This window comes from Calonectris borealis, chromosome 26, assembly GCF_964195595.1.
Source record: "Calonectris borealis chromosome 26, bCalBor7.hap1.2, whole genome shotgun sequence".
In the NCBI taxonomy this organism is placed as follows: Eukaryota; Metazoa; Chordata; class Aves; order Procellariiformes; family Procellariidae; genus Calonectris; species Calonectris borealis.
Genome location: NC_134337.1, coordinates 114,906 through 142,169, shown reverse-complemented (window position 1 = coordinate 142,169; position 27,264 = coordinate 114,906). Strand labels below are relative to the sequence as shown.

The 27,264-nt window shown below is 54.4% G+C and overlaps 1 long non-coding RNA gene across 1 annotated transcript; it reads left to right on the top strand.

The window, feature by feature from the left end:
- The first annotated feature begins 799 nt into the window (after positions 1-799).
- Positions 800-11,179, top strand: LOC142093158 (uncharacterized). Its single transcript, XR_012677305.1, has 7 exons — positions 800-915; positions 1,807-1,939; positions 7,304-7,362; positions 7,836-8,350; positions 10,416-10,482; positions 10,841-11,033; positions 11,139-11,179. It is a non-coding gene; the product is annotated as an uncharacterized LOC142093158 (long non-coding RNA).
- Positions 11,180-27,264: the final 16,085 nt, after the last annotated feature.

The following is a 27,264-nucleotide window of genomic DNA, read 5'->3' as shown; positions in this document are numbered from 1 at the left end:
GCGCAAGCGTAGATAGGAGGGGCTCATGGAAATAACGTCTTGAAGCTTATTTTAATACAAAGCGGGGATAGGTCATGCATATGTATAGGCGTATTATCTATATGCAACATTTCGCTGTATATATTTCTGGCAAGTACCGTGTTGAGGCGCGCACGACTTTGGTGGGGTTACCCCCCGTGCCGCCCAGCGCTGAATAAACATACCTACTTTACAATCTCACAGATTGTGGAGTCTGTTTTCCGCAAGTCGGGGGAGGTTGGCGGGGGGGCCGCTGCTGGGCTGCGGCTGGCTGGGCATCGGTCGGTTGGCAGCGAGCCGTTGTTTTCATTTGTACCGCTTGTCTGTCTGGGGTTTTTCTCTCTGTTGTTTGGGGTTTTTGTTTTCCCCCCTTTTCCTTACAAGTGGAGTTTTTTCACTTTTGCCCTTCCAATTCTCTCCCCCCTCCCACTGAGGGGGGCAGCGAGTGAGCGGTTGTGTGGTGCTGAGTTGCCAGCTGGGATTCAACCACGGCACAAGGTGAGTTGCAAGCCCTGCCTGGCTAAACGCTTTAGGCTCTCCGTGTTATTCCTGCCATCTTACGAGGCCCTCCTTGTTCTTTCCTGCTGCTTTCAAGTGCCTTGTGCTCCATCAGCAGTCTGGGAAGGATGGTTGTGGCAGGAGCTGCAGCACCCTGTGACTCCTTCTCAGGCTGTTAGCTTCGCCCCGACGCTGTTAGCGTCGGCTCTGCACGGGACGCAGGCAGCCCGCAGAGCTTGGCACCAAGCCATTCCTTTCCCCTCTGCGCAGCAGCGGTTCTGCCGCTGCTACAGGCAGCCGCTTGCTCGAGGGCGAGGGGCTGGGATGACGACAGGCTGCTGCACGCTTCAGTCGAAGTAAGACGCCGTTCTCTGGGGAGCCGGTGCAAGGAGAGCTCAGGTCCGTTCTGTACTGCCGATGGCTCTTCACAAGGGAAGCGTGCTCTGGTTTTAGCAGAAAAAGGTGTCGGTCACAGGCAGCCACCTATCACTGTGCACAGCTCAGCTATTTGGCAGGGGTCTTGCTTGTTCAAGTAGAGGCGTATTCCTCGCCTTGCAGTCTCGATGGCAAAACAATCGGGGGTTCAAGCTACAAAAGCCTTTTGACATCGGAGCGAGGTGGCAGCTGGGTTTCTACCAGCACCGTACTTAGCTGTGTTGCTAGCTGAAAATGGCTCGCGGGCCAGGAGATATGCAGAGGGGTCTAAAATAAAGAAACCAAGTGTTGAAGTGATTGTTTCAAGGAGGCAAATTAGGCAGCTAAAGGAACCGAGCTGCTCACCTGTCACGTTGGCAGAACAGCCCCTCCAGCCCACTAAGTGCTGCGTGTTGCAGGCAGCAAAGTGCAACTGTGACGCTTGCTGGCAGGAGCGGCAAGGAGGGCAGAGCTACGCGCCCTGTACAGAGCAAGGATGGAACCTGCCGGGCTCTACGGTCAACTGCTGAGGACGCCTAATACACCAGCAGGCCTCTTGGCTTTCCCTGCTTCATTTCTAATTCCTTTGCACGCTGGAGGGCAGGGTGGTAAGTGACGTCGTGCAGTGTCTCTCCTCCAAGTGGCAAGCCCTGCGTGTGTGCAGGATGAGGAGAGCAAAGTGCTGATAGCACAGAGGCGAGGAAAGGTGCAAACACCGCAACAAAGGCCCAGGACCACCAGCGTATCGCTCGTTTGCAGGTCAGCCACTGGCACCGGGTCTGCTCAGAAGCGCGGTTTCCTGATGGACATAGCTGCCCCTCCTCTGCTCTCAGGGTGTCACCCGTGTGGCCTTATTTTTTTTAAATCTCTCTCCAGCATCCGTTGAGTCGCTGCTGTCACTCCCACAAGCCCGATGCCACCTGCAGACCGAGACAGCGATCCCTGGGGCTTCCTCCGGGTTAGAAAGAAACCTGTTCCACAGGTTCCCCGCGCTGCTTCTCCTCCCCGGGTAATGGGCTGGGGGGCACGGGCAGAAACAACCACGGGCCTTGTAAAGCGGCCAAAGGGAAAGGACTGAAATGCTGGAGCCACCGGGTGCTTTTTGGTACAGAGGCGATGAAGATTAGTGCCCGGGCCGCGAGTGGGAAAAGGGCAGGGAAATCTAAGCCCAGTACCGCCAGTAGGCAGTTACGGTCTTTCGATGGTACGAACTGGGCGGAGAGAAGGGGAAAGGGCCGGTGAGGCGACGGTGGCACCCGGCGGCCGGAATGGGGTACTGCAGCTCTTGAGCCGCGCATGCGCAGTGGCGCGCTTTTCTTGGCTCGCTGCTGCCACCGAGCGACCAGAATTGGGTACTGCAGCCCTTGAGCCGCCCATGCGCGGTGGCACGCTTTTTCTTTGCTCGCTGCTGCCACCGAGCGACCAGAATTCGGTACTGCAGCTCGGGAGCCGCGCATGCGCGGAGGCGCGCTTTTCTTGGCTCGCTGCTGCCACCGAGCGACCAGAATTCGGTACTGCAGCCCTGGAGCCGCGCATGCGCGGTGGCGCCCCCTTTCTCCGCGCTGCCGTCCGCCGGTAACGGCAATGCCGTATTGTGGTGCCTGCGGGGTGATGCCGCCGCGTTCGTTGGTTCGTCCCGGTAAGGAAACGCCGCTGCCGCCCCACGTGCGCGATGCCGGCGACCGCTGGGCGCCCAAAGCGCGGAACTGCACCGCTGGTGCCGCCCCCGGGCACGAGCCGCCCGGCGGCTGCTCGCTGCTGCTGCCGCCTCGTGGCCGAATCGCGGTACTGCAGCGCCGGCACCGCTCAGGTGCGCAGCAGCGCCGCCGCCGCCGCCTTCGCTGCTGCCGCCCCGAAGCCGAAGCGTGGTCCTGCAGCCCGGCGCTCGCGCGCCGGCTGTGGCCCCTCCATGCGCCGTCCCCATCCCGGTGCCTCCCTCATCCCGGTGCATTCGTCATCCCGGGCGGCAACGATTAGGGTGCCCCCCCCCCCGCATGCCAGCACCCCCAAGAGTGTCGGCGTGTCCCAGTGCTGTCCCCATCCCTGGGGCAGCTCCCCGTCCCCTGTCCCTGCGGCTGGTCGTTGGGCTCTGTGTTCCCCCAATAAAACACGGGGACGGAGGGGACCCCTGGGGACAGGGGGCGGGGACCCCCAGAGAGTGGGCTGTGCTGCCGTCGCTCCTTGGTGCTGGCCCTGCTTGTCCCCTGTCCCCCCAGTGGTGACGAGCTCCGGGCCACTGGCGGGGACCCTCACTGTCACCTTCCCCCCATGCCGGTTGCCACCAGCGACAGGGACAGCGACGCACCCCCGGGGGTGTTTGGGGTCCCCAGGGTGGGAGCGGAGCTGCAGGATGCCGGGTCCCCCCTGCCCGAGCCCTGCAGACCCAGGTGGAGCGCAGGCAACCCCGGCCCTGTCCCCAGCCCTGTCTCCGCGTGGCCGTGGGTCGGTGCTGCCATTGCGTGGCCAGCGGCTGGGAGGACACAGCTCCCGCCGGCTGGGGCCAGAGGAGCCCGGCAGCCTGGGGACCCCCGGGAAGGGCTGGCTGTCATGGGGACTCGGCGCCCAGGGCCCAGGGCACCCCAGAGACCCTACAACAGCGTGCAGCATGAACTATTTTATTACCTGTGCAGTATCCATGAGTGAGTCCCCATCATTCCCATCCTGGTCCCCCAGTGGGTCGGGGTCCCAGCTGCCCCTGGGGGTGGCTGCAGGTGTGGGGGGTGGGATCCCTTCTCCCTGCCGTGCCCCCCACCTCCCCAGGGTCATCCCTCCCAGTCTCAACCCCCCACATGGTGTCCTCAATCTCCCGAGAAACACCTCTGTCCCCCAATGTCCCCCTACCTACCCCACTCCCAGGGTCCCTCCCGGACCCCAGGATTGCCCCCCTGCCCCATCCTGAGGCCCCCCCCCCATCGCCATGGTCACCCCTAGGCCTGAGACACCCCCCCTCCCCAGCACGGCAGGTGCCTGGGGAGACACTGGGAAGAGCCGGCACCGCCATCTCGGGGTCCTGCTGGCCCTCATCCCCCCTAAAGTCTTGCACCATGCTCTGCTCCTTGGGGGGAGTGCCCACAGTCAGGGGGGTGGGGGCTCCCCTCCTCCCCAGGGAACCCCCCCAACCTGTCCAGGGCACCCTCTGCCACCTCCCCAGGGTCCAATCACCGTAACAGGATCTGACCCTGGGATCCTGCTGGTTAACGTCAGGTGCAAGAGAAGGTTCCTCATTACTCCTTGATTAGTTCTTAGGTGCCAGCTCGAGCTGGGTGCCTCCAGAGAGGGACCCCTACCCCGGATCACCCTCCTTGCACACCTGCACCCGTTGCAGGAGGGTCCACGCACACCATGGGAGCCATGTGGGAACCGGAGGCGGCCTCGAGGCTGCTCAGCAGCAGTCAAAACACCCCAGTGGTTTCAGGCACCGGCTGTTTTGCTCCCGAACCCAAGGGTACTGCCGAGAAAACTAACCACCACTGTCACACGAGGGTCCTGCACAATCGCCACCATCGCACAAGGGTCCCCGTGCACCTGCCCGCCATTGCACGAGGGTCCCCTGCACACCAACCAATTGCATAAGGGTCTTCCTGCACTGCCCCCCCCATTGCATGGGGGTCTCCACACACCGACCCCCCGTTGCGCAAAGGTCCCTGCACAATCACCACCGTTGCAGGGGGGTCCCTGCGCAGGCACCCGCACTGCACGAGGCGCCGTGCGCATGCGCACTTCCGGGGCGGGGACTACAACTCCCGGCGTGCCCCCCGCGGGCGGCCCGGAGGAGCCGCGCGCTGATTGGCTGCGGAGGATATTTCAACGGGGCGCGCGGCGGGCTCTGCACCCAGGCGGCGGCGGCGGCGGCGGCGGCGGCGGCGGCGGCGGCGGCGGCGGCGGCGGCGGCGGCGGCGGCGGCGGCGGCGGCGGCGGCGGCGGCGGCGGCGGCGGCGGCGGCGGCGGCGGCGGCAGTCTGAGGTGCCGCGGGCACGGCGGGCTGAGGGGAGACCTGCAGGCTCCGGGGAGGGGGACTGGGGGGAGGCTGCGGACTCCTGGGGGGGCTGAGGAGGGGGGCTGTGCGTCCCGGGGGGGCCGGGGAGTGGAGCTGGGGGGGGCTGTGCGTCCCGGAGGGGGCCGGGGAGGGCGGCTGGGGGGGGCTGTGCGTCCCGGAGGGGGCCGGGGAGGGCGGCTGGGGGGGGCTGTGCGTCCCGGAGGGGGCCGGGGAGGGGGGCTGGGGGGGGCTGTGCGCCCTAGATGCGCTGAGGAGTGGGGCTGTGTGTCCTAGGGGGGCTGGGGAGTGGGGCGGGGGGTGGGGGCTGCAGTCCCCCAAGGAGCTGGGGAGTGGGGCTGTGGGTCCTGGCGGGGCTTGAGAGTGGGGCTTGGGGCTCCCACGGGGCTGGAAAATGGTGTGGTCGGGTGCTGTGAGCACCGGGGGTCCTGGGGCTGGGAGGCACTTGCAAACACCGGGGAGGGGCTGCGAGCATGGGGGGGCACAAGGGTTGCACCAGGGTCCGTGCACGATCACCTCCATTGTACGGGTGTCGATGTGCAGCCAGCCGGGCTGCACGAGGCGCCGTGCGCATGCGCGGTCCCGGGGCGGGGACTACAACTCCCGGCGTGCCCCGCGCGGGCGGTGCGGTGGAGCCGCGCGCTGATTGGCTGCGGACGGTATTTCAACGGGGCGCGCGGCGGGCTCTGCACCCAGGCGGCGGCGCAGCGTGAGTGTGAGGGGCCGCGGGGCCGGGGAGCCGAGGAGTGGGGCTGTGGCGGGGGGGCGGCGGTCCTGCAGGCTTCGGGGACGGGGGCTGGGGGGGCTCCAGGCGGGGGAGGGGCGGGGGGGGGAGGGCTGTGTGCCCTAGGGGGGCCGCGCAGTGGGGCCGGGGCGGGGGGGCGGGGGGGGGGCGCTGTGTGCAAACAGACCCTCCCTGCGAGTTCCCACTGTCGCCCCGTGGGGCCGGGGACCCCCCAGCCCTCCCTGCAGGCAGACGGGCAGCCTGTAGGCAATGGAGGCCGCCCGCCCCAGCGAGGTGCTCGAGCCTGGGGGCTTCACGGGCCGAGTCGAGGGAGGAGCTGCTGGAGAGAGGGCTTAGAAACGGCCTTCTGCCCCCGAAACTGCTGGAGCATTTGAAGGGGAGGGACAGGTCCACCCCAGGGCCCCAAGGGGAAGACCTCGGAGCAGGGACTTGGGGTTGTTCCAGGAGCAAAAGCTGGTCCCAGCCAGCTCGCCTCTGCTCCCCCGGCACCGGGATCGGACCTTTCAGCCCTGTTTCTGCCCGAAGCATCACACAAGCGCTTGCCCTCCCCCGGGGCATCTTTGGGCCTTGAGAACAGGTGCAGCAGCTGGGTTTTTGGGCTCAGAAATGGGCGCCAAGTGAGCTGGTTTGGGGGCCCAAAGCAAAAGCCGGTTTGGCCGTTTGTGCGGGGGGGTGGGAGGGCATTGGGGCTGCAGGGGAAAGCAGGGGGTGGGCAGGGTGCGTGGACCCTCCCCGGGGGTGGGGGTCTGGTCCTGCTGGACCTCGAAGTGCGGGAGGCCGGCATGCACCAGGCCCAACTCAACGTCTGCGGTGGTCTCTGGGGGGAAGAGGTGGTCTCTGCTTTTCAGACCCCGCACGCCCTCTTCGAGTCCAGCTCTTGCTTGTCGACTGCTTCGAATAGTTATTAACTAATTAGTCGTACAAACTAATTGGTATTTATACAATGTACAACTATGATATTTTATCCTAATGGTCAAGTTTTGACAGCGATTGGTTTACGACCTTGTCAAAAGCCCAGGCTGTTGCAAATAGCTGGAGCTTGTAAGGAGAAGGAGCTGAAATCAACGGTGCAGAGCTGGAGCTTCAATTAGCCAGAACCGTCGCAAGCAGGAGCTGGAACGAGACAGGGTGTCCGCTGTCTGGGGCATGCCTTAGCCAGAGGCAAAATTACCAGCAGCTGTAACGAGCAGGAGCTGCGATTCGCTGCAGTGTCTGTTTGCCGGAGCATCCGTCGGCCAGACTGCACTCCCAGCACGGCTGAAGAGCAGCCAGGCGCAGGCAGGGCTGTCCCCAGCAAGGCGCTCCGAGCGGCAGGGAGGCGAGTTGTCCTTCTGCCAGCGGGGAGCCCGGCCTCTTCCCTCAGGGATTAAATCCACGCCACGCGTGGATCCGCTCTCTTTGCGTGGAGGGTCTCTCCCGGACCCGTTCCCGAGGGCTGAAGCGAGGTCCCCCGGGGGGCAGGCGGCAGCACGAGGCGGCGGTGTCTCCCCGGTACCCGGCAAAGGGGAGCGAAACCGGCCGGCTGGAGCTCCCAGGGTGCACAGCCCGGCCCCGCACGGAAGAATCCTTCCCTGGGTTTTCACCGTTGGCTGGGTGTGACAAACAGGTTCATTTTGTGCCTCCTCTTTTCCCAGCGTCACCTTCTGCGTCACGTGAAGAAAATCCTGCGTGGTTGACGCCGCTTGCTGCTCAGGTAATGGCACGTGTGGGGCCGGGGGAGCCGGGAGAAACATTGGCGCGTTCAAGGACGCTGCAGATGCTCCATGTCAAACCCAGGGAAAAGGCAAATTTGCTGATGGTGCAGAAAAGCTGATGAACAATTGCCGTGAACAGAGCGTGCCTACGTACCCTCGTTAGCGTAACTAACCCTGGGTAGTTACGAGTGTTTTCCTTTCAGGGAAAAGAATGAGCTTTCATCTATGAAAAATTAAGAGCTGCCTGTGTCCTTCTTTAAGTTCAAGTGTTTCTCTTCTGTTTGTTCATACTGATTTTATGGGCAGGTTGGAAATAGCCTTCTATTTTTATAGGCATAACTCAATTTGTAGTACTACGTGGTGTCAGGGTAGTTAATTTTTGAGCACCCAGGTACCACTAGAAACGTAATGAATGAGACACGATGGAAACTGATATTTAAACTTGATTTTTACTTGATTTTTTTTTCATTAGAGTGTTGATGGCACGTTGTCCTGTGGCTCAATCCACGTTCTGTTCAGTGGAGTCTTCAGTCTAGGACTTCCAAGGGAAAAAGTTGGTCCTTCCAAAAAAGGGCTAGTCATTCATAGGATCGAGGTATAGACTTGGCGAGCCGCTTAAGTACGTGATCAGAATTAAAGCCGAATGTCGCTTCATGTTGCTGCTGTTGGCCTTCACTTTTGTTAATTTCCCCGCTGCTCCGTCATGGTTGGGAGCTCTGAATCATCATTTTTTTCACTCCTAACGCATTTTTCTCCCCAAGGAGAGGCTACGTTTAAAAGTTACTTAGTTTCCTCGCAAATGCATCGGTCAATAAAACGGAGTTATGATTATTAAAACCACACAAATGACACCAGTCTTACAGATCTGGACTATTTCTGAACACGTGTTCATCACGTGCAGATGTCATCGGGATACGGATCATCTGCACTTCGTGCTCTGATGAGACGATCAGCTGAGACAGGGACGAGCTCCAAAAGAAAAAAAACGTACAAGGTCAAGGTTTTGTTTTGTTGTTGGTTTTTGTGGGCTTTTTGTGTTTGTGTTATTTTTTGGTTTGTGGTTTGTTTTTTTTTTTTAAAAAGAGCGCGAAGTTGACAGGTGGCAGCCTGCAGAGCTCTCTTGCTGCCTGACCTCTCTTTTTCTTCTCTGTCACTCCTCTTTCGTGGCTGTAATTTTCACTCGGGTAGTTTTAGAAGAGCGATTTAGTTCCTCGCCTGTGTAAATGTGCTGGTAATTCCTGGAAGGTAAATGCTTGAACCGGTAGCGAATAACTTGGCTACAAGTAGAATTTCTGAAGGAAGAACAACAACAGCAGGAAGCAAGTAGCGAGTTACCACAAATTTGTGTGTGTCAAACACATCAAAGTTTTATTGCCAAACATTGTTTGGCAATGTGTTCCAAATGGCTCGTTTTGGTAAGCATAAATTTTCAGGAAGTTCAGGGTTGTGTGTGGAAAAACGTGCCCCTCTGTCTAGGTGTCCTGCTACGTAAATAGCATCAGTCAGTAGCACATCCAGCGGCAGGGCTGTTGTTCCCTGCTCTCGATATTGCCGTAGTAGTGTTGTGATGTTTCGACCTAAGAGGCGGGTTTAGGAATGGAAGGAGAATGCCTGCGTTCTGTAAGGGCTACGAATGCCGACCCTTTTCTCTGCCTGCTGCTTTCCTGTGCGTGAGATGAAACTGTATTTTTTTTCTCCCTTGTTCCCGGTAGAAATATTTCTGAAGCTGTCGCTGCTGTGGGTTTGCAATTTGCGTTACTGCGTTTTTGTAGAGTTCTAGTCACGGATCGTTTCTGCCGCGGCAAAGTGTCAAGATACGGTTTTCAGTTTAAAGCTTCAGAAGCTGCATTCGCTGAAATCGGAGTAGGTGAAGCTGGTTGTTGTGGTTTAACCCGGCAGGCAGCTAAACACCACGCAGCTGCTCGCTCGCTCCCCTTGCCCCCAAAGTGGGGTGGGGGAGAGAATCGGAAAAAAAAGTGAAGTTCGTGGGGTGAGGTAAAGACAGTTTAATGGGACAGAACAGGAAGGGGAAACAATCATAACGATAAAAGAATATACAAAATAAGCGACGCACAATGCGATTGCTCACCGCCCGCCGACTGATGCCCAGCCGGTCCCCGAGCGGCAGTCGCCGCCGCCCGGCCAACTCCCCCAGCTTATGTACTGAGCGCGACGTCATATGGTATGGACTGTCCCTTTGGCCGGTTTGGGTCATCTGTCCTGGCTAAGGTCCCTCCCAGCTTCTCGCTGGCAGGGCATGAGAAGCTGAAAAGTCCCCGACTGGCGTAAGCGCTACTTAGCCACAACTAAAACATCAGCGTGTTATCCACGTTTTTCTCGTCCTAAATCTAAAACACAGCGCTATACCAGTTACCAGGAAGACAATTAACTCTATCCCAGCCGAAACCAGGACACTGGTCTTGCGCATGATCCTGCTGTGCTCGCAGGGGTGCTCAGTGGCTCCTCATCAAAACAGCGAGGTGTGTGTGGACGTCCGTAGGGTTGCGCTAGGGGTCTGGGGGCGTTATGTATTTTTGCTGTTGGAAGACGGAATAGAGCGTGTGCCTGTTAAATCTAATGATGGTCGAAGGTTGGGAGGGACCCTGAGCAGGTTTGGTGGCACAACTGCAGTTTTCAAAGATCTCGACTGTTTGGAGAAACGGCCTGGAAAAAAGGATTCCTCTTTTGCAGCGAGTTCGCGAGGACAGACGGGTCGCCGTACTCTTTAACAAAAATACTCAACTTGGGACGTATAGGGTGAGGAAATCGCGGCTCTACTTAGGCTTGAGAAAACGTACGTAGGTGTCTGTGCCTGTCACCTGCGCGTCTCTAGGCAGGTGAGTTCTAGCGAAACTAAAGCTGCCGATGAGCCAAAAAAAAAGGCACGGTTGTCTAAAACATGCAGAAGCTCTAGTGGCCTGTCTCAACAACTGCACCACAGATGATGCCAAATACTTTCTTCTCCACTCAGTTGTAGTCTTCACAGAAAAGGAAGCTTTGTGCTAAACGTGTTTTTGTGTTTGTTTTTTTTTTTTTTTTCCTTTCCTCTCAGCAGAATGTCAACTGCCGTGAAAGTACGAGACAGATGGAAAGGATCCATAGTGGTCTGCAAGTACAAGGTATGCCTGTGATATGTGTCTGCATTTTTCCTAAGGTGCTTGTAGTGTGGACTTTACAGTTAACACGAAGAATGTGGCAGCTCTCCTTCTATCTGATTTTTTAACATGAAATATTTTAACACAAATACTAAAAATAAAGGTCTGTTCTGGAGCGTGGTACACCTATTCAAGGCTTGTTTTCCTTCGTCTATTTTCTCTTCCTGAAAGCAGAGTCTTCTGTTTCTGTGTGCTTGCTATTAAAGGGTGCTGTGAAAATAATGTTGGACTAGAAGAGGAAAGGAACCGTTTGTAAGAGTTCGGATGTTCGGGAGAAACAGGCTTTGTTTTCATGATAAAAGCTTTATGCTTTTTCAGTCAGTGTTTAAAATACCTTACAGGAGCACTCGAAAACCTTACTGAGATACTAGCATCTGTGCTAAAAGCAATCAAGGTCAAAGAAGAGGCGTGGACAACACGGGACAAATCGGCGTCGCTTCGGTGTGTTTTCCAGGCTTTCCCGAGAAGCGGTAGCAGCCTCGTAACTAGCGACAGAGAGTCCTGATGTGTTTTTGGTGAGTTACTGCTACTATCGCGTCCTTTTTCCTTAACCTGCAGCGCGTAATTTTGACTTTGGTTGGAAAGAGATTTTCCAGAATGGAAATCTTTCTCATTCAAAGGAGTTGCCTTTTACGAACTTCCCATCAGAATGGATCTTCAGCAATGACGTGCTTGGCAGTAGAAGTCATCCGCAACGAGACTTTTCGCTCTCTCTGGAAAAAAAAAAGGGGTAAGTCGATTTCCTTGCAAGGACCCAAGCGCAGCACATCTTCCAATAGTCGACGTATGGCTGATCTTTGGTTCTCGGGTGTAACGGTCGAGAGATCGTAAAGACGCGTTCCTCTGCACGCTTGGGTACAGCCAACAGCATTAGCAAACCTGCCAGTCCTTTTTGGTAGCCTTATGTATTGCAGCACCGGGGATTTGATATTCCCCACCGCCTGCCCCCCCCCCCCCCCCCCCCCCCCCCCAAAAAAAAAGTAAAACCATATGGGAGATCTCTTATCTCACTGATTTTTCTATCATAAATGAAATTTTAAAAAGAAAGTTAAAATTGTCTAATTTCCAAACTGACTTGCATTGTTTAAACTGCAACTGCCAAATAGCTGTAGCGTATAATTTATTAGGTGTACTTAAGCAGTTGGGTAGTTGCTCTAAACGTTTAAAAAGAGAGGCAGCTGAACGTTACGGGTTTTTTTCCCAATCTTTTGGCAGAGTGCTCTGAAGTACTTTATTTCTGTCTCGCTTTCGACGGCGCGTTTCCCCGGCAGTTTGGTAGCATCGGTCTCGGCGCAGCTGGCCAGGCGTCCCTCCTAGTCATGTCACACACGCAAAACCCCTGGTCAAACGATAGCTGTGTAGCTTGGGGGTAGATAATTTAACGGTATGAATTCACAGCTACGCAATTTCAATTAACGCAAAAGGAAAATCAAATATTTTTATAGTATGAGTCTTCTCATTGTACGTATGTAAGTGTGCGCACGCCTTTTTAGCATAAAATGAATTGCTGAGATTTGTTCTTTCTTTTTCATTTTACTCTTCCAAGTTTTACACTTCACTTCCAGCTTTATCGGCCAAGCGAGCGAGATGCGCAGCAGCAGCAGCAGCAGCGCAAGGGCTGGAGCTGTGGCGGCGGATCCGTGAGCGTAGATGCTGATTACGGCGCGCCCTTGTCCTGCAGCCTCACGGGGTTATCTCCCGGCAGCGGTGCTGTAAGGAAGGGACGAGGCGTTTTCCGACACCAGCGAGAGCGTTTACTTCTCTGCTAAGGACGTGTTCAGAATCGCGTCGATTAGTCCTCACGTGGATTTTAAGCGTTCGAATCGCTCGAGCTTTTAAAGGCCGTGTTGTATTTCGAGCTGACCCGTTTGCCTGGCACCCTCCTTTAGCTCGACTGCTACCCTCTCCCTTATCCTGACCGAATTCCTCTGTTGCCTTCGGTGCTGTTTTTTTAACGTGCTGAAATGCCAGTTGGGATTTTTGTTTTTCAGATGCCTCGCTGTGAGCGTCCCGTGGTGCTCAGGAGAGACCCCCAGCCCAGGTTTGCCTGCCGGTCGTTAGGCGTGCTGAGGGTAAGGGGCCGGCGGGCAGCCTGCGGGACGGGGGCTGGGGGGGGCTGCAAGCGTTTGGGGGGGCCGCCCCTCCTTTATCTTTCTAGCAGAGCCCCCCTTTTTGGCGGGGGTGCGTGCGTACATACGTAAATGGTATTATTAAAGTAACGAGCTGCCGGTTGGGGCCGTTTCCCTCGTTTTGTGTCTTTTTGGGGGGGTGAATAAAAAGGGGGGGTTGGGGGGCCTGGAGGGGTGATGATGTCATTTGGGGCACCCCAGCATCACCACGGGGGTGATGATGCCGTGGAGGAGCAGGTGAGTGGGGAATGGGGGGTCATGGGGGTCCGTGTCCCCCCCCTCTCCCCCCCCCCCCAAAGGGGGTCACAGCCCAAATTGCCTGAAAATTCATGGGGGGGGTTTCAAAAATTTTTAAAAACTGTAAATATATCTGTGAGGCCTCGAAATAGAAAAAAATCTCTCCTTGTTACATATATTGAAAAATAATATTAATTTATATGTACAAAAGGATTTCAAAATAAGAACCTATATCTGCCCTATTATGTACAGGATTTTAGAGTATAAAAAAATTCGAAAGACGTATATAGGGTTTTAAAATACAAAAATAACTCACGTCTCTATAAATTAAAAAATAAAGAACTTCCAAATGCAAAAAGGATGATACATTTTATACATGAAGGAATTTAAAATAGAAAAAAGTCTGAATAGATACCGCTATCTACACTTACTACGTGTTACATAGAGAGTCTACATAGACATTATATGTAATCTAAGAGATTATGTACAAGTGTAAATAGATATCTAAGTCTAAAATCTAAGTCTATAAAGATATAGGTGTAAATATATGTAAGTGTAAATAGAGAAGTCTATAAAGACATTTAAGTGTTCAAAATATGTAAGTCAACAGATCCATAGTCTGAGCAGGTATTATATATAATAAGTGGGAAATAGGGGGATATAAGTGAAACATAAATATATTCACTAAATATATATATAGAGATATGTGTAAATACGTTAAGTGTAAATGTCTATGATAATAAGGTTTTTAAAATGCAAAGAAACCCTGTTTATAGAAAGGATTTTAAAACTCGACACACCCCACGCCCCGCCCCCGAAACACCTCTCTATTGAAGATATAAAAGCGCTTTCAAAAGCTGCCTCTTCCCTGTTCTCCTTTTCCACCTTTTCCCATCCTGATTGGGGGCCAGTTCCCCCAACAGGGACTTTCCCCTGCAGGGCTGCGCACGCAGAGCGGGACCTGCTGCCGTGGCATAAAAATACCACAAAACCCCTAATTCGGGGCCTGCAAGCGGTGGGAAAAAAAAAGCCCGCAATTTTGGGGGAAAAATACCCAACTTGGAGCTCCCGGGAAAGCCAAATCCGCCTGGATTTGGGCAGTCAGAAAGCCCCATTTTCACGCACAAAACGAAAAAGCAAAAACCACCAATTTTTGTTGTGAAAAAGCGTTGAAAAACCTCCAAATGGTGGAATGTTTTGGAAAAGGAAAAAACCCCAATTTTGATATTATGGAAAAGCAAACAACCCCCCGATTTGGGGAAGATTTGGGGTGAAACACCAGCCACTTGAGGGGCATCGCTCGTGGTTATCCAGCGAGGTTCGGTCATCGGGAACGGATTATCTGTTGCGGGTTATCCCAGGCGAGTTTTCTGCTTGTGGGTGGTCCCGGGTGGACCCCCTGGCGTAGGTCCCCCCCCGCCCCTCCCGGTGTCCGCCCCGCCTTTCCCCTGCGAGGTTTTTCCCCCCGTGCGAGGTTTTCCCTGTGACGCGCCCCCCGTATCCCCTGCCCTCCTACCTCGTGCCCGCACTGCCCTCCTCTCTCCTCTCTCTCCTCCCACCCCCCGTGTTCCGCACTGCCTCCCCGTAACCCCTCTGCCCCGGACCCCTGGGGTGCTGCCTGCCCCGCCAACCTGCCCGTTGCCCCCCGCCCAAACTCTGGCACCCCCCTCCCGCTCCCCCGCACCCCACTCCCACCCCGCTCTCCCTCCTCCTGCATTTTGGGTTTGTGCTGAAAACGGCGTCGGTGACGCGGGGCTGCGTGAGTTCCTGCTAAGCAGCGCTTGCACGGCGCCGGGGGCTGTTCTGCTCCTCGCCCGCCCTGCCGGCGAGCGGGCTGGGGGTGCGCGAGGGCCTGGGAGGGGGCACCGCTGGGAGAGCTGACCCCGGCGGACCCAGGGGATGTTCCAGACCCTACGACGTCAGGAAATAAAACTCGGGGGGGGTGAAAGGGTGAACGAGAAGGGATGAGTGATTAAAGAATTGAAACTATGGGCGAAATGACTTAGTACATTAGTTGCAACATTTTTGTAAGGCTCAGCGGAGGAATCGCAACAACAGTTCCTGATAAGAACCAGGAGTTTGTTCGAAGCCAGTTGAAACCAACCCTGTGATTTGGGTAAAGGCCAAGGAACAACTGAGTCTGTTTTCCGCAAGTCAGTTTTGGCGAGCCAGGCAGGAGATTTCTTTGCTTCACTGCGGGATCGGCTGAGAAGCGGACGCCCCTGGGCGCGCCCCGAGCACTTTCCTCGGAGGGGACTCCACTACCAGCCGCTCACCCTGGGAGTAGATAAGAACCTCCTGAGCCCGCGGAAAGGAAAGGGGCCTGTTTTTAGGAGAGGGGCCTGTAAGTCGTACGCGTGGCCGGGGCTGCTGGTAAATCGCGCAGAGACGTCTGGCGTGCAGCATAGTCCCCGTATGGTAGGAGGGTACCCTGCACGGTAATAGGGGGATCCGCTGACCGATAGAGCGGCCGCTAGCGATCTTGGGAGTAGATCGAGTGGATCCGAGGTTTTCGCTGCATCCCAGTGTTGGGAACCAGGACGGACCTGCTAATGACTGGTATATAAGAAGCAGGAGAAGGGTAAGCGAACCTCCCCGCAATTGCGGTTGGGCTATTTTTATATTTGCAGCTGCTGGAGGGATAACAGCCAGAATATGAATTGTATGCTTTATCTATGAAACGCCCGGGTATTTTATGTTAGAACCATTTGTGTGTTTGGGACGCAGCGCAGCTGCGGAGTGAGTGCAGAGTTTTGTTTTGTGACCTTCGCGAGGAGAGCGGCTGGCAATTATGTCTTTGTCTTTATGTGTGCGTAATGTATGGAAAGATTGAAAGATTGTAAATGTCTCTATATGTTAATGAAGGAGCAAGACTGAGGGGATCGCTTCTTTGGTGGTTTGGACTCGAACCCTGGGAATATTTAAACGAAGGAGGGAATTGGATAAGGAGGGAGTTACGAAATGGGTAACACTCAAAGGGAAATCTCGAAGAAAAGCCCCTTAGGCTGTGTGCTTGCCCATTGGAAGGATATTGTTGGAACTGGAGGGACAGAAAGTAAAAAGACTCTCATTAAGTATTGTAACCAATGGTGGCCGTTGTATAAATTGGAAAGTGAGGCTAAATGGCCATTCAATGGATCTATAGATTACAATACTCTCTTACAATTGATGCTGTTTTTAAGAAGGGAAGGGAAGTGGGATGAAGTTTCATATGCAGATATGTTTTTCACCTTCCGAAATCATCCGGAGTGGCAAAGGGACTGCGGGATGGTGCTGCCGCAGGACCCTATGGTACTTGCACTTGAGCGAGAAAATAACAAAAAATCTGAAAGTAAATTGAGACGATGCTGTTCGGCGTGCAGTATTGGGCATCGGTGTATTAAAGTAAACAAAATCCATCAGGCACCGGAGCCAGACTTGACTGACCTGTTTAAGCCTCCCCCTCGACCACAGGAACGGGGTGCGGACTCGGACGAAACTTCCACTCCCCCGGATAGCCCAGTATCTTCCCGCACCAGAAAGAAATCTGTCCCGACAGCCTTGCAGGCACCCCTGCGAGAAGCGGTAGGACCCGAGGGTGGGACAATGCTAATCAAGGTACCTTTTTCCACTACTGACTTAGGGGAATGGAAAAAAGTTGCAAAGGATTATAGGAGTGATCCGATAGGGGTAACCAAGCATTTTCAGTTTATAATAAAACAGCACAACCCTGATTGGAGGGACATACAACTGCTATTAGAATATATGACAGAAACAGAGAAGCAGTTGATTTTAAAAACAGCAGGAGATTTGGCTGAGGATCACTACAAAATCACAAGAGAGGATGTAAAGGAATTTTTCCCCCTCCAGGATCCAAAATGGGACCCAAATAGATCAGCAGATATAGAAAAACTACAAGGCTATCAAGAGTGGATCTCAAGAGGAATGGAAAGGGCCATCCCCAAAACTATAAATTGGTCAGTTTTGTATGCAGTGAAACAGGGTCCCTCTGAGTCCCCATCCGAATTCCTGGATCGATTGAGAGATGCAATGCGCCGTAATACGCCACTGGACCCTGGGTCTGAAGTAGGGATACAACAGCTAGTTTCTTTGTTTCTAGGTCAGTCCACCGGGGACATTAGACGTAAGCTCCAGAAGTTACGCACTACAGAAAGCAGGAATTTGGAAGTATTGTTGGATGAAGCGTGGAGAGTGTTTAGCAATAGAGAGGAGGGTTATAGGCAAGGGCAGAGGAGAATAATAGCGGCTGTTAGGGAAGAGGAAGAAAGGATACCTAGGCGGCTAGGCAAAGATCAGTGTGCATTTTGCAAAAGAATTGGTCATTGGAAGAATGAATGTCCGGAGAAATGGAGAAGGAAGGAAAAGGAGTGGAATAATCAGAAGAGGAGGATAGTGGCCCATGTGAAAAAGGACTGATGGGAACCGGGGGAATCTACCCTAGCGGATCCACTGGTTATAATGCAGCTAGGGAAGGAGCAAAAGAAAGTGGAATTTCTGGTTGACACGGGGGCAACGTATTCGGTTTTGAATCAAGCCTTGATGCCCCTGGGAAGTGACTGTATCATGGTAAAAGGGGCAACTGGCCAAAGTGAAAAGGCATATTTTTGTGAACCTCTGAGATATAAACTGGGAAAACAATGGGGCATCCACACATTTCTGTACATGCCTAACTCCCCAAAAGCACTTCTGGGGAGGGATTTATTGGAACAATTGGGTGCAATAATTAAATTTGAAAAGGGAGAAATTACTCTGGAGGTAAATGACCAGCAGTATATCCAAATAATGAGTTTATCCCTAACTAGTGTTCCTACAGAAGGAAAAATCAGCGAAGAAATCATGAACCAGGTATATCCCGGGGTATGGGCCACCGATGTGCCCGGGAAAGCAAAGAATGCTTCACCTGTTGAGGTTAAGCTCAAAGACGGACGACAGCCGGTAAGAATCAAACAATATCCCCTAAGGAAGGAGGACAGGGAGGGAATTCAGCCAATAATAGAAAAATTTTTGCAACTGGGATTATTAAAGGAATGCGAATCCGACTTTAACACTCCCATACTACCTGTCCGTAAACCCGACGGGTCATATCGGGTGGTCCAGGACCTACGGGCTATAAATAAGATAACTGAGGATCTCTACCCCGTAGCGGCTAATCCGTATACTCTGTTAACTGTATTAACGCCTGAGCTAACTTGGTTTACTGTTTTAGACCTGAAGGATGCCTTCTTTTGCCTCCCTCTCCATAAAGCCAGCCAGAAAATATTTGCATTCGAATGGGAAAACCCCAAAACCGGTCGCAAGACTCAACTCACCTGGACGGTGTTGCCACAAGGATTTAAAAATAGCCCTACGATTTTTGGCAATCAGCTTGCAAAGGACTTGGAATAATGGGAAATCCCGTCTGAAAAGGGAAAACTGCTACAATACGTGGATGGTATCCTGATTGCCACCGAAACAGAGAATGATTGTATCACCTGGACGGTGAGTCTATTAAATTTCTTGGGGCTCCAAGGGTACCGGGTGTCTAAGAAGAAAGCCCAAGTAATACAGCGCAAGGTGATTTATTTGGGCTATGAAATCAGTGCTGGACAAAGGACTTTGGGACAGGCCCGAAAAGAAATAATATGCCAAACTCCGAGACCGCAAACGGTGAAGGAGTTACGAACTTTCCTGGGGATGACTGGGTGGTGCCGACTGTGGATCTACAACTATGGACTGCTTGTTAAACCCCTGTATGCACTAACGACCACTGAGCAGAAACCCCTTAAATGGAACGAAGAGACCATACGGGCCTTTGAGCTGCTAAAAAAGGCCCTGATGTCGGCCCCAGCCTTGGGACTCCCAGATGCAAGTAAGCCATTTTTCCTTTTTTCCCACGAGAAGCAGGGGATTGCCCTAGGCATATTAGCTCAAGATCTGGGCCCATATCGACGAGCAGTTGCTTACCTTTCCAAACAATTGGATGCAACTGCAAAGGGTTGGCCTGGATGCTTGCGAGCGATCGCGGCCGTAGTACTAAACATCCAGGAAGCCCGAAAATTCACCCTGGGCCAGAAAATGACTGTGTTGGTGTCCCATACAGTATCTGCAGTACTAGAAGCGAAAGGTGGACACTGGCTTTCCCCACAAAGATTCTTGAAATACCAGGCTATAATGGTAGAACAAGATGATGTGGAGATTGTAGTCACTAACATTGTCAATCCAGCCTCTTTCCTCAGTAAAAACACAGGAGAACCAGTGCATCATGACTGTCTGGAAACCATAGAAGCAACATATTCGAGCCGTTCGGACCTGAGAGACAGTCCTATGGAAAACACGGAAAATTGGTTCACGGATGGAAGCAGCTATGTCCTAAGTGGTAAAAGACATGCCGGATATGCCATTACCACCAGTCAGGAAGTAATAGAGTCAAGGCCTTTGCCCATGATTACCTCTGCACAGAAGGCAGAAATAATTGCTCTAACTCGCGCCTTGGAATTGGCCCGAGGCAAAGCTGCGAATATCTATACAGACTCGAAGTATGCCTTTGGAGTTGTACATGCGCATGGAGCAATCTGGAAGGAGAGAGCATTACTGAACACACAGGGTAAGAACATCAAACATGCAGAGGAGATCCTGAAACTGTTGGAGGCAGTCCAACTCCCTGAGAAAGTGGCGATCATGCACATTAAAGCGCACCAGAAGGTGAATTCGGAGTTGGAAAGAGGAAATGAGCTGGCGGACAGAGAGGCAAAACAGGCAGCCAAAGCAAAGGTGAAAACAGAAGGAGCTTTAGTCCCTGACAGGCGAATCTCCCTAGAAGGTAAGCCAGAATATACAAAAGAAGATCAAAAGCTTATTACAGATTTAGAAGGGACATATAATAAAGAGGGGTGGGCTCTCACCCCACAAGGGAAACTAATCATTCCCTCCTATCTAACATGGTCTCTGATAAGGGAGGAACATAAGAAGAGACATTGGGGGGCAGAAGCCTTATATAAACATCTAATTAGAGAGATCGTAGCCAGAAGTCTATACACCACTGTGAGACAAGTAACTCAACAGTGCGATCTTTGCCTCCAGATTAATCCCAAGAATACCCCCAAACCAGAAATGGGCCAAATTGGGAAAGGCAACGGGCCTGGACAACAATGGCAGATCGACTTTTCAGAACTCCCAAGAAAAGGGGGGTATCGATATTTATTGGTGTTGACTGATACCTTTTCAGGTTGGCCAGAGGCATTCCCTACCAGAACAGCCAAGGCTCGGGAGGTAACTAGAACATTAATACAAGAAATAATACCACGTTTTGGGGTTCAGCAACCATATCTTCTGACAGAGGACCACATTTCATCTCAAAAGTAGTACAACAAATTAGCCGCCATTTGGGCATAGATTGGCAGCTTCATACCCCATATCGCCCTCAGTCAAGTGGCCAAGTAGAAAAAATGAACCACTTAATCAAACAGCAGATCGTGAAATTGGGACAGGAAACTAACTTGGCCTGGCCTCAGTCTCTTCCTTTGGCTCTTTTGCGCATACGAACTAGGCCAAGAGCAAGAGAAGGACTGAGCCCTTTTGAAATCTTGTATGGACGACCCTGTAGAATACAGAAAGGGATGTCTACACAAGTTGGGGATGAAATCATGACCTCCTATATGGTGGCATTAGGCAAACAACTCAGTAAAATTGAGAAGCATGTGGTTGGGACTCGAAGTAGGGGTTTGGATGGGCCTGTACATAACATACAACCTGGGGACTATGTGTATATAAAGTCTCTTACAGAAAAGACTTTGGAGCCACAGTGGGAAGGACCATTCCAGGTACTCCTTACCTCCTTCACGGCAATCAAGATTGAAGAACAGAGCGCCTGGATCCATCATACCAGAGTGAAAAAGGCCCCTCGGTCACTATGGAAATCAACGCCAGCTGGGCCCCTAAAATTACGCTTTCAACGAAAAATGGGTATTCATGGGTATTCATCGTAGGTATAATAGGACTATGGGCAAGAACAGTTTATACGTGGGAAAGTAATACCTTTTTACAGCTCCATAATAAAATCGCTGGAGTTATGAATTGGACTAATTGCTGGATGTGTTCACACCTGCCAAAGAGTCTAGGTAGTGGTCATCCCGTAATTGCCACAATTTTCTCAAATGATTCTAGAATAACCAAGGCGTTTCAGAACATGTCCCTTAAAGAATACATAGATGTTGGACAAGAGAGTCTAAACTGGATGATTGATTTAAGCTCCTTGTGGAACCGTACCCAAGGAGTGCCTTGTGTTCAGAGGTGCCGAATAGAGAATATTACAGGAATGGAGAGCAATATAGGGGTAATCGCACGAGTAAAGGGTGCGAAAATTTGAAATAGGAGATTATCCCAATTGCACCTCGTATATTAGTTATGGAAGTGCAAATATGTGGGCTAGCAAACAAACTAGACGAAGAAGTAATACTACTCCCAAAGGCTGGCCCACCCCAGTTGGACGAGGGCGGTACTGGATTTGTGGATCCAAGGGATATAAAGTATTGCCTCTGGGATGGGCAGGTAAATGTGCTATGGGAACTATAATACCAGATATTGAAACTAAACGAAACCTTACAGATTGGGTGGGATCAAATGGACTGTTACGAACCTATATGAAACAATTTAGAGGAAAACGGAATGCTAATCCATTAATAGAAAGAAATACTGGATTCCATAGTTTTGCTAGGTGGTTTCTCCCCTGGTTAGGAGTAAGTGAATTAGAGAAGGCTTTAGTAAATATATCGGCCGCTCTAGAAATTTTAAGTAATAGCACCGCTGAAGCTATCAAAGCCCTCCAGGAAGAGGTTTCCTCCCTGAGTAAGGTAGCTCTCCAAAATAGGTTGGGTTTGGATATGTTGTTCGCTCAGCAAGGAGGGTTGTGTACGGTTATAGGAGAGCGATGTTGTACATATATTAATCGTGAGCTGAGCGACAAGTGGAAAAGGACCTATCTCAAATTTGGAAGCAAGCTAAACTTTTCCATGAAGTAACTAGAGATGATACATCTTGGGGCCTTCAGGAACTATGGGAGAAACTTACCTCTTGGTTACCGAATTTAACATGGCTTAGACAACTGTTTATTATAATAATAATTATTATTGTTATGTTTATAGCTCTCTGTATTACAGTTCGATGTAGTCTGTGGTGTTTCAAAAACACAGGAGACTCTTACAGTGAATGGAAGAAAAATCAACTACGACGTAGACTTGAGTCCAATAAATATTTTGAAAAGACACTAGATAAAGAAACATTATGTTAAACCGAACATAGTAAAAGAATTTACTAACTCTTCAGAAAAGGGGGGAATGAAAGGGTGAACGAGAAGGGATGAGTGATTAAAGAATTGAAACTATGGGCGAAATGACTTAGTACATTAGTTGCAACATTTTTGTAAGGCTCAGCGGACGAATCGCAACAACAGTTCCTGATAAGAGCCAGGAGTTTGTTCGAAGCCAGTTGAAACCAACCCTGTGATTTGGGTAAAGGCCAAGGAACAACTGAGTCTGCGCAAAGACGGGGGTTATTAGCGGTGACGAAGAGGAACCACTAACCTTCATCCCCACGACCCCCGACGACCACCACCAGGAGGCAATGCGCAAGCGTAGATAGGAGGGGCTCATGGAAATAACGTCTTGAAGCTTATTTTAATACAAAGCGGGGATAGGTCATGCATATGTATAGGCGTATTATCTATATGCAACATTTCGCTGTATATATTTCTGGCAAGTACCGTGTTGAGGCGCGCACGACTTTGGTGGGGTTACCCCCCGTGCCGCCCAGCGCTGAATAAACATACCTACTTTACAATCTCACAGATTGTGGAGTCTGTTTTCCGCAAGTCGGGGGAGGTTGGCGGGGGGGCCGCTGCTGGGCTGCGGCTGGCTGGGCATCGGTCGGTTGGCAGCGAGCCGTTGTTTTCATTTGTACCGCTTGTCTGTCTGGGGTTTTTCTCTCTGTTGTTTGGGGTTTTTGTTTTCCCCCCTTTTCCTTACAAGTGGAGTTTTTTCACTTTTGCCCTTCCAATTCTCTCCCCCCTCCCACTGAGGGGGGCAGCGAGTGAGCGGTTGTGTGGTGCTGAGTTGCCAGCTGGGATTCAACCACGGCACAAGGTGAGTTGCAAGCCCTGCCTGGCTAAACGCTTTAGGCTCTCCGTGTTATTCCTGCCATCTTACGAGGCCCTCCTTGTTCTTTCCTGCTGCTTTCAAGTGCCTTGTGCTCCATCAGCAGTCTGGGAAGGATGGTTGTGGCAGGAGCTGCAGCACCCTGTGACTCCTTCTCAGGCTGTTAGCTTCGCCCCGACGCTGTTAGCGTCGGCTCTGCACGGGACGCAGGCAGCCCGCAGAGCTTGGCACCAAGCCATTCCTTTCCCCTCTGCGCAGCAGCGGTTCTGCCGCTGCTACAGGCAGCCGCTTGCTCGAGGGCGAGGGGCTGGGATGACGACAGGCTGCTGCACGCTTCAGTCGAAGTAAGACGCCGTTCTCTGGGGAGCCGGTGCAAGGAGAGCTCAGGTCCGTTCTGTACTGCCGATGGCTCTTCACAAGGGAAGCGTGCTCTGGTTTTAGCAGAAAAAGGTGTCGGTCACAGGCAGCCACCTATCACTGTGCACAGCTCAGCTATTTGGCAGGGGTCTTGCTTGTTCAAGTAGAGGCGTATTCCTCGCCTTGCAGTCTCGATGGCAAAACAATCGGGGGTTCAAGCTACAAAAGCCTTTTGACATCGGAGCGAGGTGGCAGCTGGGTTTCTACCAGCACCGTACTTAGCTGTGTTGCTAGCTGAAAATGGCTCGCGGGCCAGGAGATATGCAGAGGGGTCTAAAATAAAGAAACCAAGTGTTGAAGTGATTGTTTCAAGGAGGCAAATTAGGCAGCTAAAGGAACCGAGCTGCTCACCTGTCACGTTGGCAGAACAGCCCCTCCAGCCCACTAAGTGCTGCGTGTTGCAGGCAGCAAAGTGCAACTGTGACGCTTGCTGGCAGGAGTGGCAAGGAGGGCAGAGCTACGCGCCCTGTACAGAGCAAGGATGGAACCTGCCGGGCTCTACGGTCAACTGCTGAGGACGCCTAATACACCAGCAGGCCTCTTGGCTTTCCCTGCTTCATTTCTAATTCCTTTGCACGCTGGAGGGCAGGGTGGTAAGTGACGTCGTGCAGTGTCTCTCCTCCAAGTGGCAAGCCCTGCGTGTGTGCAGGATGAGGAGAGCAAAGTGCTGATAGCACAGAGGCGAGGAAAGGTGCAAACACCGCAACAAAGGCCCAGGACCACCAGCGTATCGCTCGTTTGCAGGTCAGCCACTGGCACCGGGTCTGCTCAGAAGCGCGGTTTCCTGATGGACATAGCTGCCCCTCCTCTGCTCTCAGGGTGTCACCCGTGTGGCCTTATTTTTTTTAAATCTCTCTCCAGCATCCGTTGAGTCGCTGCTGTCACTCCCACAAGCCCGATGCCACCTGCAGACCGAGACAGCGATCCCTGGGGCTTCCTCCGGGTTAGAAAGAAACCTGTTCCACAGGTTCCCCGCGCTGCTTCTCCTCCCTGGGTAATGGGCTGGGGGGCACGGGCAGAAACAACCACGGGCCTTGTAAAGCGGCCAAAGGGAAAGGACTGAAATGCTGGAGCCACCGGGTGCTTTTTGGTACAGAGGCGATGAAGATTAGTGCCCGGGCCGCGAGTGGGAAAAGGGCAGGGAAATCTAAGCCCAGTACCGCCAGTAGGCAGTTACGGTCTTTCGATGGTACGAACTGGGCGGAGAGAAGGGGAAAGGGCCGGTGAGGCGACGGTGGCACCCGGCGGCCGGAATGGGGTACTGCAGCTCTTGAGCCGCGCATGCGCAGTGGCGCGCTTTTCTTGGCTCGCTGCTGCCACCGAGCGACCAGAATTGGGTACTGCAGCCCTTGAGCCGCCCATGCGCGGTGGCGCGCTTTTTCTTTGCTCGCTGCTGCCACCGAGCGACCAGAATTCGGTACTGCAGCTCGGGAGCCGCGCATGCGCGGAGGCGCGCTTTTCTTGGCTCGCTGCTGCCACCGAGCGACCAGAATTCGGTACTGCAGCCCTGGAGCCGCGCATGCGCGGTGGCGCCCCCTTTCTCCGCGCTGCCGTCCGCCGGTAACGGCAATGCCGTATTGTGGTGCCTGCGGGGTGATGCCGCCGCGTTCGTTGGTTCGTCCCGGTAAGGAAACGCCGCTGCCGCCCCACGTGCGCGATGCCGGCGACCGCTGGGCGCCCAAAGCGCGGAACTGCACCGCTGGTGCCGCCCCCGGGCACGAGCCGCCCGGCGGCTGCTCGCTGCTGCTGCCGCCTCGTGGCCGAATCGCGGTACTGCAGCGCCGGCACCGCTCAGGTGCGCAGCAGCGCCGCCGCCGCCGCCTTCGCTGCTGCCGCCCCGAAGCCGAAGCGTGGTCCTGCAGCCCGGCGCTCGCGCGCCGGCTGTGGCCCCTCCATGCGCCGTCCCCATCCCGGTGCCTCCCTCATCCCGGTGCATTCGTCATCCCGGGCGGCAACGATTAGGGTGCCCCCCCCCCCGCATGCCAGCACCCCCCAAGAGTGTCGGCGTGTCCCAGTGCTGTCCCCATCCCTGGGGCAGCTCCCCGTCCCCTGTCCCTGCGGCTGGTCGTTGGGCTCTGTGTTCCCCCAATAAAACACGGGGACGGAGGGGACCCCTGGGGACAGGGGGCGGGGACCCCCAGAGAGTGGGCTGTGCTGCCGTCGCTCCTTGGTGCTGGCCCTGCTTGTCCCCTGTCCCCCCAGTGGTGACGAGCTCCGGGCCACTGGCGGGGACCCTCACTGTCACCTTCCCCCCATGCCGGTTGCCACCAGCGACAGGGACAGCGACGCACCCCCGGGGGTGTTTGGGGTCCCCAGGGTGGGAGCGGAGCTGCAGGATGCCGGGTCCCCCCTGCCCGAGCCCTGCAGACCCAGGTGGAGCGCAGGCAACCCCGGCCCTGTCCCCAGCCCTGTCTCCGCGTGGCCGTGGGTCGGTGCTGCCATTGCGTGGCCAGCGGCTGGGAGGACACAGCTCCCGCCGGCTGGGGCCAGAGGAGCCCGGCAGCCTGGGGACCCCCGGGAAGGGCTGGCTGTCGTGGGGACTCGGCGCCCAGGGCCCAGGGCACCCCAGAGACCCTACAACAGCGTGCAGCATGAACTATTTTATTACCTGTGCAGTATCCATGAGTGAGTCCCCATCATTCCCATCCTGGTCCCCCAGTGGGTCGGGGTCCCAGCTGCCCCTGGGGGTGGCTGCAGGTGTGGGGGGTGGGATCCCTTCTCCCTGCCGTGCCCCCCACCTCCCCAGGGTCATCCCTCCCAGTCTCAACCCCCCACATGGTGTCCTCAATCTCCCGAGAAACACCTCTGTCCCCCAATGTCCCCCTACCTACCCCACTCCCAGGGTCCCTCCCGGACCCCAGGATTGCCCCCCTGCCCCATCCTGAGGCCCCCCCCCCATCGCCATGGTCACCCCTAGGCCTGAGACACCCCCCCTCCCCAGCACGGCAGGTGCCTGGGGAGACACTGGGAAGAGCCGGCACCGCCATCTCGGGGTCCTGCTGGCCCTCATCCCCCCTAAAGTCTTGCACCATGCTCTGCTCCTTGGGGGGAGTGCCCACAGTCAGGGGGGTGGGGGCTCCCCTCCTCCCCAGGGAACCCCCCCAACCTGTCCAGGGCACCCTCTGCCACCTCCCCAGGGTCCAATCACCGTAACAGGATCTGACCCTGGGATCCTGCTGGTTAACGTCAGGTGCAAGAGAAGGTTCCTCATTACTCCTTGATTAGTTCTTAGGTGCCAGCTCGAGCTGGGTGCCTCCAGAGAGGGACCCCTACCCCGGATCACCCTCCTTGCACACCTGCACCCGTTGCAGGAGGGTCCACGCACACCATGGGAGCCATGTGGGAACCGGAGGCGGCCTCGAGGCTGCTCAGCAGCAGTCAAAACACCCCAGTGGTTTCAGGCACCGGCTGTTTTGCTCCCGAACCCAAGGGTACTGCCGAGAAAACTAACCACCACTGTCACACGAGGGTCCTGCACAATCGCCACCATCGCACAAGGGTCCCCGTGCACCTGCCCGCCATTGCACGAGGGTCCCCTGCACACCAACCAATTGCATAAGGGTCTTCCTGCACTGCCCCCCCCATTGCATGGGGGTCTCCACACACCGACCCCCCGTTGCGCAAAGGTCCCTGCACAATCACCACCGTTGCAGGGGGGTCCCTGCGCAGGCACCCGCACTGCACGAGGCGCCGTGCGCATGCGCACTTCCGGGGCGGGGACTACAACTCCCGGCGTGCCCCCCGCGGGCGGCCCGGAGGAGCCGCGCGCTGATTGGCTGCGGAGGATATTTCAACGGGGCGCGCGGCGGGCTCTGCACCCAGGCGGCGGCGGCGGC